At 25.0% G+C, this 19,881-nt stretch overlaps 1 protein-coding gene across 1 annotated transcript in view; it reads right to left on the bottom strand.

Annotated features, from left to right (window-relative positions):
• LOC119669402 (unconventional myosin-XV-like) overlaps window positions 1-18,294 on the bottom strand; it is a gene marked incomplete at its 3' end in the record, with an annotated part of 39,388 nt that extends 21,094 nt beyond the window's left edge. The window contains 1 exon segment of the mRNA XM_038079282.1: window positions 18,223-18,294.
• Between the last annotated feature and the right edge of the window lie 1,587 nt (window positions 18,295-19,881).

Genomic DNA, 19,881 nt, shown 5'->3' with positions numbered 1-19,881 from the left:
ACTTTCAAAAGAGAAGTCAAGGCGAATATAATCACAAATAAATTGAACCGATTCAATACAAATATATCTTATATGTATTTGGTTATTTGTTTCATTGCGTTACAAAAATGTTAATGAACTGAATATGCATATTTTTACAGCAGAATGAAGGTTATAAAAACAGTTTCTTTCAAAATAGCTTCAAGTAGTTTCATCAATCATTTAAGTTAGTGACTGTGAGTTGAAATTAGGGTAATTAATTTATGTAATTTAATTTTTATTATTGCCCACTAAATAAGATATTTTTAATTTTATGGAAAAAACTTCAATTAGTCAGAAGTACGTATCTCATTGACAAACTCAACTTAACGGTCAAAATTTAAAATTACTTTAACCCAACGAAAAGTCAATGGGTGAAATTAAATAAATTAAGTTAAAGCAAAAATTTCAACACTTGAATTTAATAATAAATTGTAATTTTTTAAGTAAATTAGATCTGCTCAGATAATAATTTATGTATCGTAGCGGTCAACAATGCTGTAGTAGATTTTATATAAATAATTTAACTATGGAGTTAATGTTGTGGTCAAAATTTGAAGTATAATAATTTTAAATAATTTTATATAGTCATTTCATATAGAAAAAAATCAAATGAAAAAAAGTGTTTTAATTTGGTAAAGTAATAACATATATACGATTATAAAATTTTCATATGTGTATATCATTTATGGCTAGTACTTATACTATCCTTCTAAATAAATTTTGATTTAAATTTTTATAAAGATTTTGCAGCTCTATTTTAATTATTATTTATTATTATTATTTATTGTTTATTTATTATTATTATTTATTATTATTATTTATTATTATTATTTATTATTTTTGAAATAATTATTTAAACTGAGAAAATATATAGAAAAAACTTATAGAAAATATACATATTTAGAGGTACATATTAAAATTTTGGTTAAAAGTATCAGAAACATATATTTAAAACTATTATAGCAATTAATATTGATATAAGATTGAAAAAAAAAATTCTTAAAGGGAAATAAGAATGAATAATTCAACTTCTACATATATCAATTATTAATTACCTAATACACACATTTTTCATTTATTTATTTTTTAATATTATTTCTTTAATTATATTTAATTTCAATTAATATATTATATAATTATAATTTTTTTATGTATATACTTTATAAGAACTTTACAACATAACCTAACACAACATCACATCAATACAAATATTTATTAAAAAAAAGTTCTTCTAATACTATATTTTAATATAAAAACATTATTAATTTACAATGTAAATATGAGAGTTTACGATTATTTATTGAAATTAACCTTGAACATTTTTTTGGAAATATCCATACATAAATCGGATGATCATATCCCACACATGCCATATGAATTTAAAAATCACAACTAAATTTTTTTATTATTTATAAATTTGTGTTCTATTCCGTAATCTATAGATTTCTTGTCAAAAGACATAAAAATTCTAATTAAATGTATTTTATTAAAATTACATATGGTATGATATATGATAAATGTAAATAATGCTTGATATTAAGTTATTGAGTTTCATAATATAAAATCACAGTTGATTTCTTTCTATTATTTATAAAAATATTTTCTATCCTTTAATCTATTCTGTATAGATTTCTTCTCAAGGGATATTAAATTATTTCATTTAAAAGCATTTTATTGAAATATCATACATACGAGTATATGATAAATTTAAACTTTACTTAGTATTTATATCAAATGAAGTCATAGCTAATGTTTTTTTCTAATATTTATTATTACTATTACTTACTATTCTTTAATCTATTCTGAATAGAAGATATCTAGTCAAAGGACTTTAAAAATTTTAATTATGTATTTTATTGAGATTATATATGATATGTTATATGATAAATTGAGTGCTACTTAGTACTTATATCAAATAAAATCATAGCTAATTTTTTTTTCTATTATTTAAAAAAATATTTTCTATTCCATGGTCTATTCTTAATAGATTTTTCGTCAAAGGACATAAAAAATTTTCATTATAAATATTATATTTAAATTATACATATGTATTTATATATAATATGTTTATTGAGTTTCATATGAATCAGTTGAACTACTGATATTGTGCTGTTTTATGTAACTTAATTGTATATATATCTAGAAATCTTTACTTAAGACCTTATAAATTTTATTTATTTAATTATTACGAAATATTTTAGCAAATATTAATTATCTACAAAAATTTTTACGCCCGTTCGTATTTTTATAAAAATATTCATTATACGCCAGTGACATAAAAATCTGACATAAAGACATGACAAAAGTACACACCTTCATATCAAATCGAGTTCAAACCTATTTTCAAGTTATTAAACCTAGTTTCAGTCACATACTAAATGTGTAAAAAATTTTAGATTCTGCTTACATTAGCATTTTTTTTAAATAATTGGAATTTTTGATATAAAATAGCAAAAATTTTGAAACTTTTCGCTTAAAACTCGAACGCCTGGCCCTACATAAATTATGCGAACACGAATTTTTTTCTTCTAAAATCTTACAAGTTACATGATGCTGTCATTGTCTACTTTTTATATAATTTTTCCTTGACTTTTTACAGACAACACTCCAACCAAAGAGTTTACTCACAGAAGAAAACACTCCTTTTTTTTAACATACGATGATTTGCGAAATATTTTGTCATAAGACTTGTGGGACGCTTGGGTATGTACGACTAAGTAAATAAAATGGCAGATTGAATGCATTTTAGTTGATTCATAATTCGGAAAACAAAAACAATATGTACGTAACTTTATAAAACAATGAACAATTTACACCTTATGTAATGCATATGTATGCAATTATTATCAAAACAATCTGATAACCTAACAATCTGCCTTACTTTTGTTTTGACTTTTCATTGTGGCAGAATATGCATATCAAATGGTTTGATCAAAATTGAATTTTATGAATAATTATTACTAAGTTTATTATTATGTTATTTAAATACCAAAAATAGTTTAAAATAATTTTATGGAATTTGGAAATCAAGTAATTTTTTTGAATCATCAATAAATTCTGTTTTTATTCAATTTCAATTAATCAGACCCACCCTTATAGCATGATGCATATATGTTTAAACTGCGGCAGACAAGGTCTGTGTAGAAATATGACTAAGGTATGATTTAAGAACAAGCTTTGTTCTTAATAGGAATAAAGTTTCAAGTACTCCGTACATTGACAAAAAAAGTGTAGCCACTTAAGGGACAAATAGTTCTAACCTAACCTAACCTAAATTCATCAGGTCTCTTTAACTAAAAACTTTCTGTGTTTGTTATTTAATGTCGAGCTTATATTAGCTTAATATTACTTATAAATACCTTAATTGCTGATAGAACTTTAATCATTTTAAATAGGTTTTCAATATTCTATTTTATTTTGTTTTTGTTCCTCAGATCAAGAACCACATTGGTAATAAAACACTATATATTGGAGGGGTTTTAGAAACATAACACATAAATAAATTAAGCTTGAGAAATAATAATAATACAGGTAATAATGACAATTTATGTAACAATTATATTAAAGAATTAAATATTGAATAAGATTTTCGTAGTAGAAGTTAATATTCGAATATAGATAACAAAATCTTTCAATAAATATTAACAGCATCTTGTTTAATATAGCAACCAATGGGATTTCAAAATATGAGTGTTTACAATCTTCGCCAACAATTTTTTTATTATAACATAGCATATATTAAAGCTAACATATAGGATCTGTTTCAAAATTTATTTATTATTCTAGCAACCAATAAGGAAGTTTAAATTATTTCCGCTTATAACTATCTTCTGTTAAGATTTTATCATAACATAAAATATTTATTTTAATGATTAAAGTTAAGGTTTAAGTAATTTAACCATTTTATAAGTATGTTCTTTTGTTAACGAGTGAGCAAAAAAACAGCAACTCGGGTATTGTACTCATAAATTGCCATCATTATTGATCTATTAAACATGAAAAAACTAATTTTAAGTACTTATGTAAAATCCAAAAGAAACACGACATTTTATGAAATTTATATATAAATACCAACATATAAAAATATATATCAGTGCGAATTACCTAGTAGTCCAGTCCCTTAATCATAGTTAACTTTAAAATTTATTAAAATGTTAACTCACAAATAAATAAATAAATAAAAATATATATATTATAATAAAAAAAAAATTAATAGTAACTAAAAAGCAATGGTACAACTTCAGAAGATTTGGGAATATAACATTAAAATAAATATTTTTTATAGGTGATAACAATGTAGTGTAGTAGATATAATTCATGTCATAGACGGAATACTAATTTAGTCAGAAGAATTAAAATCTAGAATAGCAGATCATGACCCTCTTCAAATTGTGGCGAAAGACGGTAGCTGCTATTATATGTAAAAATGTGTAAGGTTCTGAAGGATTAAATGAGAATTACAATATATTTATTGTCACATTTTTAGATTCAAGTATAATAATCATATTATGCGTGTAGGTTGTAGACAATGGTGTGAGCCGGTGCGTTATCGTGGTGTAAAATCCATGAGTTTTTCTTCAATAAATCTGGTCTCTTTTTGCGAACGGCCTCACGCAAACGACGCATAACTGCTAAATAATACTCCTTATTGACCATTTGACCGTCCGGAAGGAATTCTTAGTGCATCACACAACGAATATCGAAAAAACAAATAAATAAAAAAATAAAAAAAAATATGCAAACAATGCTTTAGTATTATTCTTCAAGCTGTTACAGATACAGATTAAAAATTTATTAAAATTATTTGAGGAGAATATGTATCTTTAAATGACTACATAGTTTTGAAAACGTCAATGACAGAATTCTACAGTCATATTTAAAAGAATCATAAAGAAATATTAGATATTATATTTCTGTTCATTCATTCAAAATACATTAGATTACATTAGAAATATTTTTCTAATGCAAAATAAATGTTAAATTTAACTTTAACATTAATTTAATTTTATTAAATGGATCAATTTAAAAGTAATATTTATACAATTTTCTATTTATTTGAATGTATTTGTAAAATTATATTTTAAAATTTTGTTTAAAATATGTTGAATTAATGTTATTAGAAAAAAGGTTAAACAAAATTGAAAATATATTATTTGAAAATCGTTTTAGTATATTATCTGATTATCAGAATTATCAATTCATTGTTTTATATACCAAACATTTTTAAATAATAATTTTGTTTTAAAACGGGCTATTTAATCAATAGTTAAGTAATACACTCTTAAAAATATTTTTCTATTTTTTCAAAAATTTAATCCTTTTTAAAATTTTTAAAAATTATTTCTAAGAATTAGGGGCAAATAATATTAAAAAAATAAAAATTACATTATAACAGTTATCATTCGCATTTTAAAATAAAACTCAAAACATAATAATTAAATTTGCTATATATTATATTTTTCAAAAATAATTATTATCATATGCCTTTTATATTTACACGCAAAAATAACTCTTACACTTCGCTTTTTATTTTAAAACGCATAAATAATTGTTATTTTTGCCTTATAAATATAAAAATCAAGAATAACTTTTATTTTTAGGAAAACAAAATATAACACACTGGCCTGATCGAAATTTTTAGAAACGTAATTGTTTTTGTAATTCATACAAAATGTATTATATTAAGGATTAAAGTTGTTAGAATGATAACTATATAATTAAATATAAATTTTGACAAGTTTTTGTGGCTTTTTTTTTAAATATATTGAAATAACTATTATTTTCGGTCCCTGCTAAGAATTATCAACAAAATAATATTATCAACAAAAAATAATGTAAGTAAAATAAATTGTTAACTTTTTGTGTTAAAGTTAACTTAAAACATTGTAATTTTAATTAATAATAATTTGTTAAATAATTGTTGACACAAATTCAGAGTAAATACTTTTATTGGTTTCAAAAAAAAAATTATTGTCACTTAGTTTCAAGGTCAGTTTTTAGTCTACAATGACTACAGCTGGAGGTAATGCCAGTTTTAATTATCGAACTTTAAAAACTTAATTACAAAACTGTTTACATATTAACAACAACAACAAAAACTAATTTAATTAATAATTGAATTTAATAAACAATGATGTTATCAATTTAATTTCCTGTCAAAGTAATGTAACTCAAGTTTTTCCCAATAAAAATTATGAATTTTTTTATTATAGTTTTTTTCTCTGAAGTTTTAGGTTAAGCCACACACCTGACACGCCTTAATTGCCCATAAAATTGTAAAAAATTTCAAACTTGTTTTCTGCAACGAAACGTGCTTAAAATACTTCCAAAATCTAAAACTGCAGGCTGTAAAATTATTAGAGACTTAAAGGCAATAAAACTTTAAATACTAAATGTTAAGTAAAAATGTTAGATGAACGACACTAAAATAGACAACTTATGAGTGTTCAAAAAAAAAAAAAGAATTAAATGCGTTCACATATAAAGTTGTAGTCATCTACATTAACTTGAACGGGTAATAAAAAAATATTTGTGTAATAAAAGATTTTCCAAGTGAAGCTGCAAAGCGTTTTTCTGATTGAATTTCGTGTAAAATTTTTATTGCAGAGATGTTAAATTCTCATTTCGGATTGATAGTGCAGCTCATAAGACAATCTCTGCGCAGATGTGTAAGTTTTACATTAAAGGCACCGTGCGATACAATAAAAATTGAGCGAAAGTTTTTTGTTATTTCCAATTTTTTTTTTCTTTATTCTTTGAAAAAAAAAAGTGTGTCAGAAATTCCACGAGCAAAATGAAATCAATTTGAGGCAAAGATAGTGATCAACTTTTAACTTTAAGCCAAACAAAGACTTTGCTTGATTGGCATTTGGAAGTTGATGCCAACAATTGAGTTTATTATTAGCTTTGTTTATTTTCTGAGCTGGCACAGACATCCGAAATGAGAACTGACAGTGTCAATATCGAAACTGCTCAGATGGAATAGCAAGCAAAAGCGCTAAATATACAAATGTGTTGACTTTAGAAAGAAATATAAACTTTCAATTTATTTACATAGAAAATTCATAAAACAAAGTTAAGTGAAATTATCAAAATAAAACTTTTAAATTACTGATTCAGAAAAGATATGCATGACTAACATAAAACGGAAAGATTTCAAATTTCAAAATTCCAAATTCGTACAATTTTTGGCGAAAGAAATAACAGATCACCTTAGATAAAATAGAAAACCATACAATTTTTTATATGACTTGATGACCTGATCAATGAATTAAAATAACAAACTAAAAAAACAGAGGTCGGAAATTTGGAATCATGTCGAAATTATATGATAACGATTTAAACTTGTCGTGTTAGAAAGTTGTTGTTTTTTCAAGCATAAAATCACATTTACTATTTTTATTCATTTTTTTAGCTTAGAAGAATGATTTTTATTTAAAACATTTAATTAAGTTATATTCTTAACTAAGAAACAGATCGGAGTTTCTAACACTTCAGTTAGCGGGAAAAGTAATACACACCAAGTCTGCCTAGACTGGAGCGCTACGTGTGGTCGATATAGAAGTATCTCTAAGTACGTACCAGTCAGTTATCAGCTTCAATGACATGTTGAAGCTGTAAGAATCAACTCATTCAAGTTTAACCATAAACTATAAATTGCGCTTAAACAACGCAAGCTATCGCCAATCATAAGTAACTCACATCAAACTATGTTCGTATGAGTTTTATACAATATTTAACATAATGAATTGATTCGAACGCAACATACGTGTGTTCATTAGTTGATTCATTAATCAACATCTGGTACAATTTGTGAAATATACATAACTTCAATTTACAACGAAGCATTAAGGCAACTTTTTGTTTCATTAAATAGTTACCGTTTTGCCATAGTAAAAATTTCCGTTTTTTATACGCGAAATAATGATATATTTTCGACATTATTCACAATTTCAAAAATCTATTATACCCATATATAAAACATTTATAACAGTCTATGATCCAAACAAGTTGTTTGTTCTGAATATACCATGTTTGGATCAACTTGGTTTGTAAAATTTAGCTTTGAAGTACTTAATTCACACATCTTAAGTAAATTGAATTATAATTTGAAATAAGTAGAATATTCATACGTATTTGCGAGCTGTACATTATTACTTTAAAAGGAAGTAGGTCGATAAACATACGTTAAGAATTTTAACATTTCCTCCTTGATAACGCTTTGAAATATTATAAAATTGTATCGATTTATATATCAGTTGGTAGAAATCACAACGAGATTGGTCAGCGAAGTACACAAAAAGTAGCAATTCAAAAAAAAGGGTCAAACACGGACAACGACACAAGGCCGAAATCTATTCCATTAACTTATGGATTTTTAAATCCTGTTACCTTTTCAACTCCACATAAATATGTCAAACAGAAATTTTCGCTTGATATCTAATGTACAGGCAGGCAACTTCAAAACGTTTTCAACGATCTGCAGCTTCTCCAAAATATTTTACTAATGTGAGTGATTAATCATCTTACTAGGTAACTCCAAAGTAACTTTGGTTTGTGTTATTAAATATACAAATATAGCGGAAACCTCTTTGACCTTCCGTATCAATCACCGTTCCTACAAGTTACAGACGAAGATTAACATATAATCACTTTTCGTGACAGACTAACAGGAATTTGCCTATTAATTATGATCTTTAATTGTCAATTCATCAAAAAATATTCACGGATATTTTTGATACAATGTACAACAAGTTACGTTGTTATTCTCAAAACATTCGTAATGGATTTAAATTAATATAAATATTTGTTTGTTTTAATACCTGTAAGCGCAACTATATCTATAATAGTTAAATACTGTTTGAATAACAATAAATTTAAATAACAAATTTATTAGAATAATAAAATCTCTGTCCTATTTACTTTTAATATGTACCTCTGAAATAATCCAAAGTGTTTAGTTTGAAGTATCTAAGATATTCACAAGACACTGGACTAAGAGATGACATAGAACCAGACTAACATAACATGGTCAACCAAAAATTCAATTAGTTAAAATAATTAAAAACTTTTGTTATTATGGTTCATTACTGTTCGACACCTCTCTCATACATACCATAGTTGCTATTAAGCAAAATAGTTACTGACATCATAACTGATGTTAAAATGCTCTTCAAAATGTTGATATAAATTTTTTGGTTCATTTTTCGCAATACAATACCTCATTATCTTACAAATATTTCTTGGGAGAAGATTTTTTACGTACCGCTTGAGGTTTTCCTAAAATCACCTTCCGTGAAGTAAACTTAAAATAATAAGAACTTTTTGATTAAAGTTTTTTTATCAGGGGTACGCCATGTATTTGTGTTAATAGCTCTGCTTCAGCAAACGATGAAACAATAACAATGCGGCGAACTAGTAATTAATCTAGTTGACAATTATGTCGTTGATTTTATATGATATGATACACTATCATATCAGCAACAATTGATCTAGTTGATATTTATATCGTTGATATGATTTTTTTTGAATGATATGGTGAGCTAAAAATGAAATAAGCGCTATAGATAAAAACAGGGAGCCGCAAGTAAAATGGTAAAACAACAAATGAAGAGCTCACAAATATGATGCTTTGTCAATTACTTTCATTTATGTTGCTTACCATTTTAGGAAAGATGATCTAGATCATTTTTTGCTGAAACGCTACTTGACTAAAATATTATTTTCATTTCTAAAATGAGAAATAGTATGTTGCACCCTATATATGTTATATATCTAATATAGATTAACACTTCACACTTAATCAATTTTCGACACGTTTATTTTCCTGATTCAAATCGAATTGAAAAGGAAGTTATGTGAACCAAAACTCGAATCAAAATTTTTAATAATATTAATATAAAATTGAAAATTAATTAATTTATAAATAAATGCACTTTTATGCACACAAAAAAAAAACAATAAATATCATTACTCAACGATTCGTTAAAATTTTTGAAAAATAACTGCAGCCTAAAATTGATTACGGCAAAAAGAAATCAATTAACTTGTAAAAATAGTGGACTTGAAAAATTGAAGTAAAAATTTTGTTTCATGACCGTTCGATAAACACACATGAGCAGACTTACGGTTGCTGAAGGTTTAATGCCCTCTGCCCATATATAAGCCGTATAAGCGATTTCACTGAAAGAAGTGGCAATATCGCCGCTGCTTACTGCTTGCTGCTTTGGCTAGTCTACCGAATTTGTTATATTTTTATGGATAGCATGTGAAGACGTGAGCTTGTATTAAGCCGTATCTGTGTGAAAAGTTAAACGCTGTTTTTGCCGGCACCTACAAACTCATAAGCCGCTTAGCGCACAGAAAACGCTCAACACGATTGAGGAATCAATGGCGACAAATGCTTTGCGGCCACGAATACAACGGTTTGCATAAATTGCCTGCTCGAACCAATGCCAGAATGGCGATTATGAGTAGTTCGAAAACATATAAATACATATATGAACGGCTTAAAATGTAAATAATATGCCATTTAAAAAGGCTATAAGAACTCTATTTGCTCAAGTGTATGGAAAAAAATGCATTTCCAATTTCATAGACAATATTTCAAAAGTGTAGTCTCACTCACAATTAAAGTGCGTTGAATAAACGTGTAGAAATTATTAATAACAATAAATTATTTTCAGCACGACACTCTTTTACTGGAATTTTATTTATAATTCATTTTCATTTCAGTTTAATTTCTCTATCTTAAAGATAAAATAAAATATTTGCATGCAAAACATGCAATAAAATAAAAATATAAAACAAAATAATAGCATGCATGGCAAAGGTTTAGAAATAAGAAAATGTTAGTAAACAACACTAAAACAAAAGACTTAAGCGACGAACTTTGGCAGATATTTGTACACTGCAAAAAAAATTTAATATGTACCATAAGAGAGGAATACGAAACATAAATAAAAGTAACAATATCCGTTAGGTATAATAACAAAAATATATGTACATTGCATATATATACTCAGCAACTTTAAGCCCATCGGTCATGTGCGTCATTTACCCACCATATCGGCGTAAGTTATTTGGCACAGCATCTCTCTGGATTGTGCCGCCAAATACCGTAGCAAATGACCGCCAACGAAAATTAAAGAACCTTCATGCACATCATTTATGAGTTTGTATCTGTGTGTGTGGAAGAGTAAGCTTATGAAGAACTATGTAGCTAGATACTTAGTGGGGTATTTTGCGCTTAAAGCCATCTTACGTATATCTTAACCAATGCTGATGTTACCGATGAAGTTGTTCTTATTGAAGTTGTTGGAGTTGCTGTTGTTGCTGTTGTTGCTGTTGTTGCCGTTGCTGCTGTTGTTTTTGTTGGATTGTTGCTGATACGCGCATTAGCAATGTTAAGTGTTAGAGCCGGAACCAGTTTTTATGTACGCTTGATTGTTTAGTTTTCTTTTTTCGAATTCTTAACTGTTGTACCGTGGTACCGTTCTTCTTCAGTTGTTTTGATTCTTCATATTAAAAATTTTATGTACTTTTTAACAACGTAACTGGCCGAAGAGACGTAGTTTACTCAAAATTGCGCACAACTCAAAATCGTTCAATTCTTGTTCAATTAAATTTTACTTGATTTTCAGGAAGTCTTACAACACAATTTGGTCTCTTTTCACATATTTATTGAAGATTAATATAAATATTGATGCTACAACTCAAACTTTATGATTGAAAAATTATCTGCTGTCAAAAGATATTATTAAGATATCCGCTTTTAAAAGATGAGTAATTAATATATACACTTCTTCTATATTGGTTTTGATTAAACATTAAATCATTTTTTAATTTGATTTATATTGCATTTAGATCAAAATTATATAAGACAAAGTATCTCTTATGGTGAGATACAAAAGCTGTTTTACTAAAAATTAAATAGCTAAGAAACTTAATATACTTATTGCTAGTAATTTTTTGATTTATATTCGTGATAGTTTGAAGATTTATGATCCAACATCATGCAATATACATGTTAATGGTTTAATGGATTAAATAAAAAATTAAATAAAAATAAGTTTGGATATAAGGAAAATGAAAACTTGGGAGTTCATTAAAATTCTCACCGTTATTTAAAGTAATTCATTAAATTATCAATGACCTTAAATAATATAAACAAATACTCACAGTTTGTGTATATTTAATTTTTTTGAAATAATACAAAAAATTATAATCATTTTTAAATAAACCGGAACTCCATCGTGACTATATTAAATATATCTAAATCGGTATTGGATAGAATCTATTATAATATTGATTATATATATAGATATTCTCTGTGCAAGCTTGTTATGCAAATACATTGATTAATAGTTTATACTTTGTATTAAAGAAAATATAATGATTTTGAGTTCTCACCAAGCCATTATATATATATTATATTCACTAAACTCCGTCTTATATAAAAGACTATATATAACAAAAAGAAATATAAAAAAAGCAAAGTTTAAATAAACAGTTTGTAATCCATGTTAAAAAAATGGAATATTTCTGTGTTCTTAGAGGAATGAAATGTTAAGACCTTTATACATCTTTTATGATTATTAAACTCCGTCTTATATAAAAGACTGTATCTAACAAAATGAAAAATAAAAAAAAATACAAAGTTTATAATCCATATTGAAAAAAATGGAATGAGTCTGGGTTCCCAGACGAGTGAAACAACTAAGAAACAACCATAATAAATATTTTGTGATAGTTAAACTTCGTTAATAAAAAAAAACGTTATATAGCAAAAAGAAAATCTAAATACACAAGTTTAAATATTTGAAACAAATTTTGTTATATTTATATTTAAAAACCGTTAGTAGTGCTAGTAGTGATCGTTTACAAGTTTCAAACCATGTCAATTGACTAAGTCTAAATTTAGTTAAACATGGAAGAACAGCATTTACTTTAGATATTAGATGACAGCAAAAATTTATTCTTAACAAGTCACTTCTTATAAATTGGTTTCACACACATAACCTTCTGTTGATAACAAAATTGATACACCTGGAGGCACTAAGAAACTAGGATAAGAGATCAAACTCAGCTTCCGTGCGCAATGAATGACAGTTGGTGTGGATTTTTTACAGTAGTTGTGTTTCTCAGTTATTTTTCTAGCGAATTTAACAAATTTTTATTGGATTATGTTTACATGAGAAGTTAATTTTTTTTGATTAATCTGAATAGTATCAGTAAATAAAAGATTTATTTGAGAACAAGATGAAATTATTCAGTGTATCATTTTTATGATAACTGTCTTTGACTACCGATTAAGAATTTTGTGTAAATATTTATTTTATTTTCTATCTAAATGCTTACAATGCATATTTAATAAATGAAATTTTAGACCTGATTTATTTGTGGAATATTTTTATTATTATTATTATATTTTTACAATGCATATTTAATAAATGAAATTTTAGACCTGATTTATTTGTGGAATATTTTTATTAAATAAATAGTTATTGTTATGGAAGCTATGAAGCAAATTAAAGAAAAGTTAAGCTATCTAAGGGATATGAAATTATATAAATTCTTTTTACGAAAGTAAAAAAAGTATAAAATAATTTCATTTTTGTATCAATAAAAAACGCAGGCCATAATATAAATAGATCTGTCTAACAAAACAGAATATCGACTCTCCTTAGAAATGGTTAAGACCTTTAGTCGCATTCTGTGTCAGTGTATGGAATTGATCTGAATCAGAAGGAGATTATTAGGACAGGCTATCCTATTCCCATTTAAGACTAACACCTATTAAAATGTCCTAAAAAGCTGACATTCTGGTATGCATTTGAAGTCTGCATTGTCTTCTGTTAATTTTAGGGTCGGTTAGAAGCACAAAAGATTAGCCATGAACACAGTGTAATGTGGAATGTAAGATTATGCATATCATTCTAATCTATTATTATAAAAAATAAATTTCTAAAAATTTGTACTTATAATGTAAGAAAACTTACTGATTTATGAGCTCTAACGTAAGCTTTAACATAAGTTATGTGAACTAAAAATTTTATTAAAACAAGTCATCACTATTTATAAGCTTATATATTATAAACCTCTCTTAATACCATGTATATTTCTTAATATTTGAAAAATATAATAGGGTTTTTTTGCAGGGAGCCAAATAAACGGAGGGAAACTTTTATATTGTGTGTATGGACAATCTTCTAGAGTACATCGTCCGTTCCAGAGTCTATCACCGTCATGGACGATCAAATTATATTTACTATTCCCATTTAAAATTTAACATTCACAAAGAAGGCACTTGTCTACAAAACTTTGTCCATATCTATTTAAGGATATACCTATGTAGCCGCAAGATATGGACACTAACATACATGAAGAAACAAGAATTTAGATCATGCGAAATGAAATTTAGTGTAATAACCTCAATATAAATTATTGAGGAAATTATTTCAGACATTTAAATTAATATTGACTATGATTTACTAATAATCATATTTTAATATAAATGTAGCCATAAATTACAATAACACTAAAGACAATAAAAGTAACAGCACTAGTAAGAAAGCAACTACAGAGAAGAAAAAAACAAAAAAAAATTGCCATTAAAATTGTGGATAAACCTTATTTTCTCATTATAACATTAAATATATAAATATTTTATCCCAACAAGATTGGTCTATAGAGTATCGAAAATATTTCAATAATAGTGAAAAAAAATAAGATCAGAAAATTTTAAATAAACTATTCACTTCATTTCATTCGATAAAAGCTATTAAAATTTGTTATTTAGACTTATAAAGAACTATTTTATGAAATATCTAAGAATATATAAATATTTATTTTTATAAAAAATATTTGAATACTAAGAACAAAAAACTGATCTGCGTAAACAGTAATAAACTCAATTATCTTAAAATCATTTTTTTGAGAGACTTAAACATGATGTCACAATTTTATATTGATTAACACTATAATAATGACTAAAAGAATGTCATAAGTATTTTTAGTTTATCTATAGGAAATATTAATAATTGATATCATTGTTAGGATTCATAAAAGAAAACCAACTAAAAAATTACTCAATCAAAGCTTATTTTTTTCACGATATAAAAATTCCTGTACTAACAATAGTTTTACAATAGCTGTTTTATCATATAACTAACCTATAGATAAAATCATTAAAATATTAAAAGGTCAATATAATTTCATATAAACAATATTTCATATTTTTAAAAATAATCTTTAACAATTAAAGAATTTTAAGAATTACACGGTGGCACGACATTAAAGCGTGTAAAACGTTTGTGCAGAAATTCAAATATTGGCAAACCAAGCTGTAAATATTAAATATTATTGAAAGAGTATTTATATATAATATAAGTTATACAATTTTTATGCTAAACACAACATATCTAAAAATTCAGCACTAAATGAAAAACAATTAATTAATATTTACAAGTATTTCTATGAATAATGGTATTCACTTTTGGCATTGAAACCAAAACTTGTACTAATTGATTATAAAAAATATATTGATAATAAAAATTTATATAAGTTTTTCAGTTTTTAAACGTAACCTCTTGCATTAAACATTTTATTTAGCACATTTAATAATATTCAATAAAAAAATACGCCAAACTTAAGACATAAAATGAACAAAATGTCATCAAGTAAATTTATTCTTGTCGTAAAGATTGCTTGTTAGAGTTAGAAGATCTGGGATATAAGCATATATCCCAACATAACAATAAAAAATTAAACTGGCTTGGTATTAAAATAAGCTCTTATCTTTACTAGATAAACATGTTATCTAAAAAATATCGAAGGGATCAAATGCATAAATTATTAGTTAAGATTATATTGAGAAGTGCTGATATAACTGTCAATACTTTAATTTTAAGACATATATTGCTCATTGTTATGCTCTTAAAGTTAGCAAGGAGGTGCTACTTATACGAACTAATGTTATGCCCATATAAACTAACAAAATCAGACAAGTTTACTTTTATTACCACTATCAGGCCAGTTTTGAAACAGGTCCAAATCATTGAATTCACTTAATCTAAAATTCTCGGACAAGAACATAAATAATCATTAGCGGATTTTAACACTTCTTCATCGGAGCAACACCTGTACAATCTATTTGCAGGAATATGTCACCATCCGTGGCATCGGCACAATAGCACAGTGTCCCATTAGTACTTCAGTAAGTACACAAACTACAGGTTTGCTGAAACTTAGCGGGCTAGATTATTATATACAATAATTAAAAACTACAAAACAATATATGTCAGACTTCATAGATCTAAAAAAGCTAACAATTGGACAACTTGGTTTCAAAGTAAAGGTCGTGTATTGGAATTGTTATCTGACACTGATCATAAAAATTTTAGTTTTTTTTATTTATAGATATACGAATTATTTTATTAACATTTTTCCTGCTTAATGTCAACAATAAATAGTTTTAAATATATGCATTAAGAAAAGTTCGTTGGAAGAATCATGGATTATATCGTGAAAACAGACACAAGAAATTTATAATTCAATAGCTATATAACATATAATTTTTAGTTAATTACATTAACAAGAATGCTTAGCATTATTTTCATAAAGATGGTCAATTTTTACCAATTTCGAAGTAAACTTTTTTACATAAGTATAAGTGCCAACTTATAGCACGGAAAAAGCTAAAAATATATTAAATATATATAATTTGATTTTAACGTGAATATAACGACAGTGACTTAATGAAGAAACTATAGAGAGACTTCAAAAAGTAGTGAACTATAACAACAAAAGTTCCTTATATTATATTAGCTTTATTAAAATTCAATTAATTAAAATAATATATACAGAGCTTTTGTTATTGTAGTTCACTATTTTTCAAAACCTCTTTATTAAATATATATATATATTAAAAAATATTAATAATGTTAAATAAATATATTTTTAGCTAACAAATTATTATTTATTACTATAAATATTTTACATATATATAATTATATTATGTGTATATATAAAATTATATTATATATAATTCATTATTATAGCGTTGAGAAAGCTATTATCTTAAATAATTACACATAAAAATATATGTCAAAATAATAGTTAAAAGCACTAAAAAAATAAAAATGTAATAAAAATATAAAATAATAATATAATAAAAAATAAAAATAGTTTCCGAAAAAAGTGTGAAAAATATCTGCATAAACATTTTCAATGTTAAAGATTGTAAATTTGTCCTTCCACTTTAAATTTCAACAAACTCATATTATTACTTTCTATTTTATATAAACAATTTAAAATAATATGTAAAATAAATATCAAACAAGTACTCGTAATCTACGGTTATTTACAGTAGCTTCCATAAAATGTTTTATTGATATTTTATTCCTATTTATTTTTATTGTGCTATATAAACTGTAATTATAATGAACCATAACAAATACATATATTCATAATATAAACAAATTAGTAAATGTTTAAAAATGTATATGTTTCAAGTTATTACAATACTATTTATAAATGATTAAATAAAAAATTTAACAAAATTTTAATTGTGTTTAGTTTCCGTCTCAAAATAATTCACACATTTCTTTAGTTTTTTTGTTACTTTCATTATTTTTTAATTTCTTCTATCGCAAAAAAAAAACAATATGATATTATCCCAAATATGGCACTTGTACTAATAACAACAATAACAAAAGTGAAAAAACAAAACAACTTTAATGAAAACAATAACAACAACAGCTACTACAACAACAAACAACAACAACGGGTAAATAATGAGGAATTCTTTGGCATGATTGACAATTCAAAGATGGCTGCTTGCTCTCTTTCGATCTCTATTCACCTTTTTAATATAGTATCTTTCAAGATAAAAAATACGTTTAATTGCATCACTAAGTTAAGTTAAGCCGAAATAAAAGGCTTAGAATTTGTATGCAAATACATACAAAGCTAACGTGTTAATGTATATTAAATTAAAGATTATCGTATTAAATATGTATATATTAGAAAATATGTTAATTAATATTTAAAATTCTATAACCGCAACCGCAATTCGAGGCATTTGCCACGACATTAGCTTCTATTCTTGAAGTTCAAAGCAAAATAATCCACACATATATTTTAACTCATCTTATTAAGAACTTATAAAAAAAAGGAATATAAATTGCAGTTTTAACAAACCTATGATTTTCAGTTATTAATCCACAAATTTTCGATTTAACGACACAATTTTTCTTAATTTTTTATGAAATCTCAATGAATTTCATTGTTCACACAAAAATGTCACTTTATTTATAATATTTTCTTATTTATTATTATATTTTATATATATCTACACGTATCCAACAATTATTTATTGTTATATTGAAGGTGTGGTAGAAATAGTATCCGTGTCTCGTTTGTGCACTTTTTTAAGTATTTTTTTGTTTCACACTTTTTTGTATACTGTATATTCCGTAACTTGAACGCAAACACAACAATTCCGAACGAGAGGCAACAAGCAACTGAAATTTAAAACCTTGTTGAATTTACCACATTCTTTCTTAGCTTAAACGTTTTTGTCTATGACACAAATACAAGTGCAGTCAACTCAGTTCAACCCGCTTGCGTACGTGCACACCTGTATAATCATGCTGTGAGAGCGGAGCGCACCTTAAATATTTTCTCACATTCCTTATGTTTATTTATTATTTTGCCATGGCTTAAATAGAAGACTTGACTTGTTGCTATTGTTTTTTTCACCTCATAAAAGATTTACTTGACTCTCTCTAATTGCTTTAAATTATTATTCACCATACTTGCAGTATGTTTGTGTGGTTAATTCAGTAACTAATATTAGAAAAAGACTGAAACCAGCAACTGTTAATATTTCAAGCTCCTGTAGTTTGTCAAACATGATTGATATTATTTGTTATTACTGTACAACGTATGTTAGTAATAATTTTTATTTATATGTTGTATTTTTATTTAAAATACAAACTTATAACACAAAAATAATAAGTTTCACAAAAATAATAATAATAAACTAACAAGTACAAGAAATAAAAATCCATTCAATTGATTTATTTTAAATAAACCATTAGTATATGAGTATATTAGACAAATCTGGTCTTAGGTTTTTATGACAAAGAAAAACATTATAAAATATTTTTTAATTTTATTATTTATCACTAAAGAAATTTTTTCGAACAGTAGTGAACTACAACAACAAAAATCAATAAAATATTATTTTAATTAAATATTCATTGAATTCATATTACTAGAATATGTAATAAAATGTCATTTTATTGTTGTTTTCTAACATCTTCAAGAATGGTTAAATTATTATTATTATAACTACAACTATTATGAAAGTTGAAATTATTAAAAATTAAATTAAAGAAATGTCGGATGATAGCATAAAATGCTATTAATTAATAAAAAAAATTGTCTAATATTTACTTACTATAAAAACCTACAACTAGATTAGCCTAAGATACTGACATAAAATCATAATCACAATAACTGTACAAAAATGTAACATATAGGAAATACTTACATATTTTCAATATACTATTATTGACAAAAATCATTTATTTTAATAACTAATATTTATTTATTTATAAATAAAACTTAATAAAAATTAATTGAAGAACTTTTTCTTTATTTTTATTTAATTTTGTTTATTATTTATTATTAAATTATTTATAAATTTTACATAAAATTAAAATTTAATATTAGTAATTCTGCAAACTATTAATATTATTTCTGTTAATTTAAAATAGAATACAATTGTTTATGTTGTGTGGTGTATTTAGTTTAGTTCTTCTGGTAAATAAAAGGCAATTAGGAGAGAGAGGA

The sequence above is a fragment of the Teleopsis dalmanni genome, chromosome 1 (assembly GCF_002237135.1).
Source record: "Teleopsis dalmanni isolate 2A chromosome 1, ASM223713v2, whole genome shotgun sequence".
In the NCBI taxonomy this organism is placed as follows: domain Eukaryota; kingdom Metazoa; phylum Arthropoda; class Insecta; order Diptera; family Diopsidae; genus Teleopsis; species Teleopsis dalmanni.
Note: the sequence above shows the minus strand (reverse complement) of the source record. Positions and strands in the feature narration are given on the sequence as shown.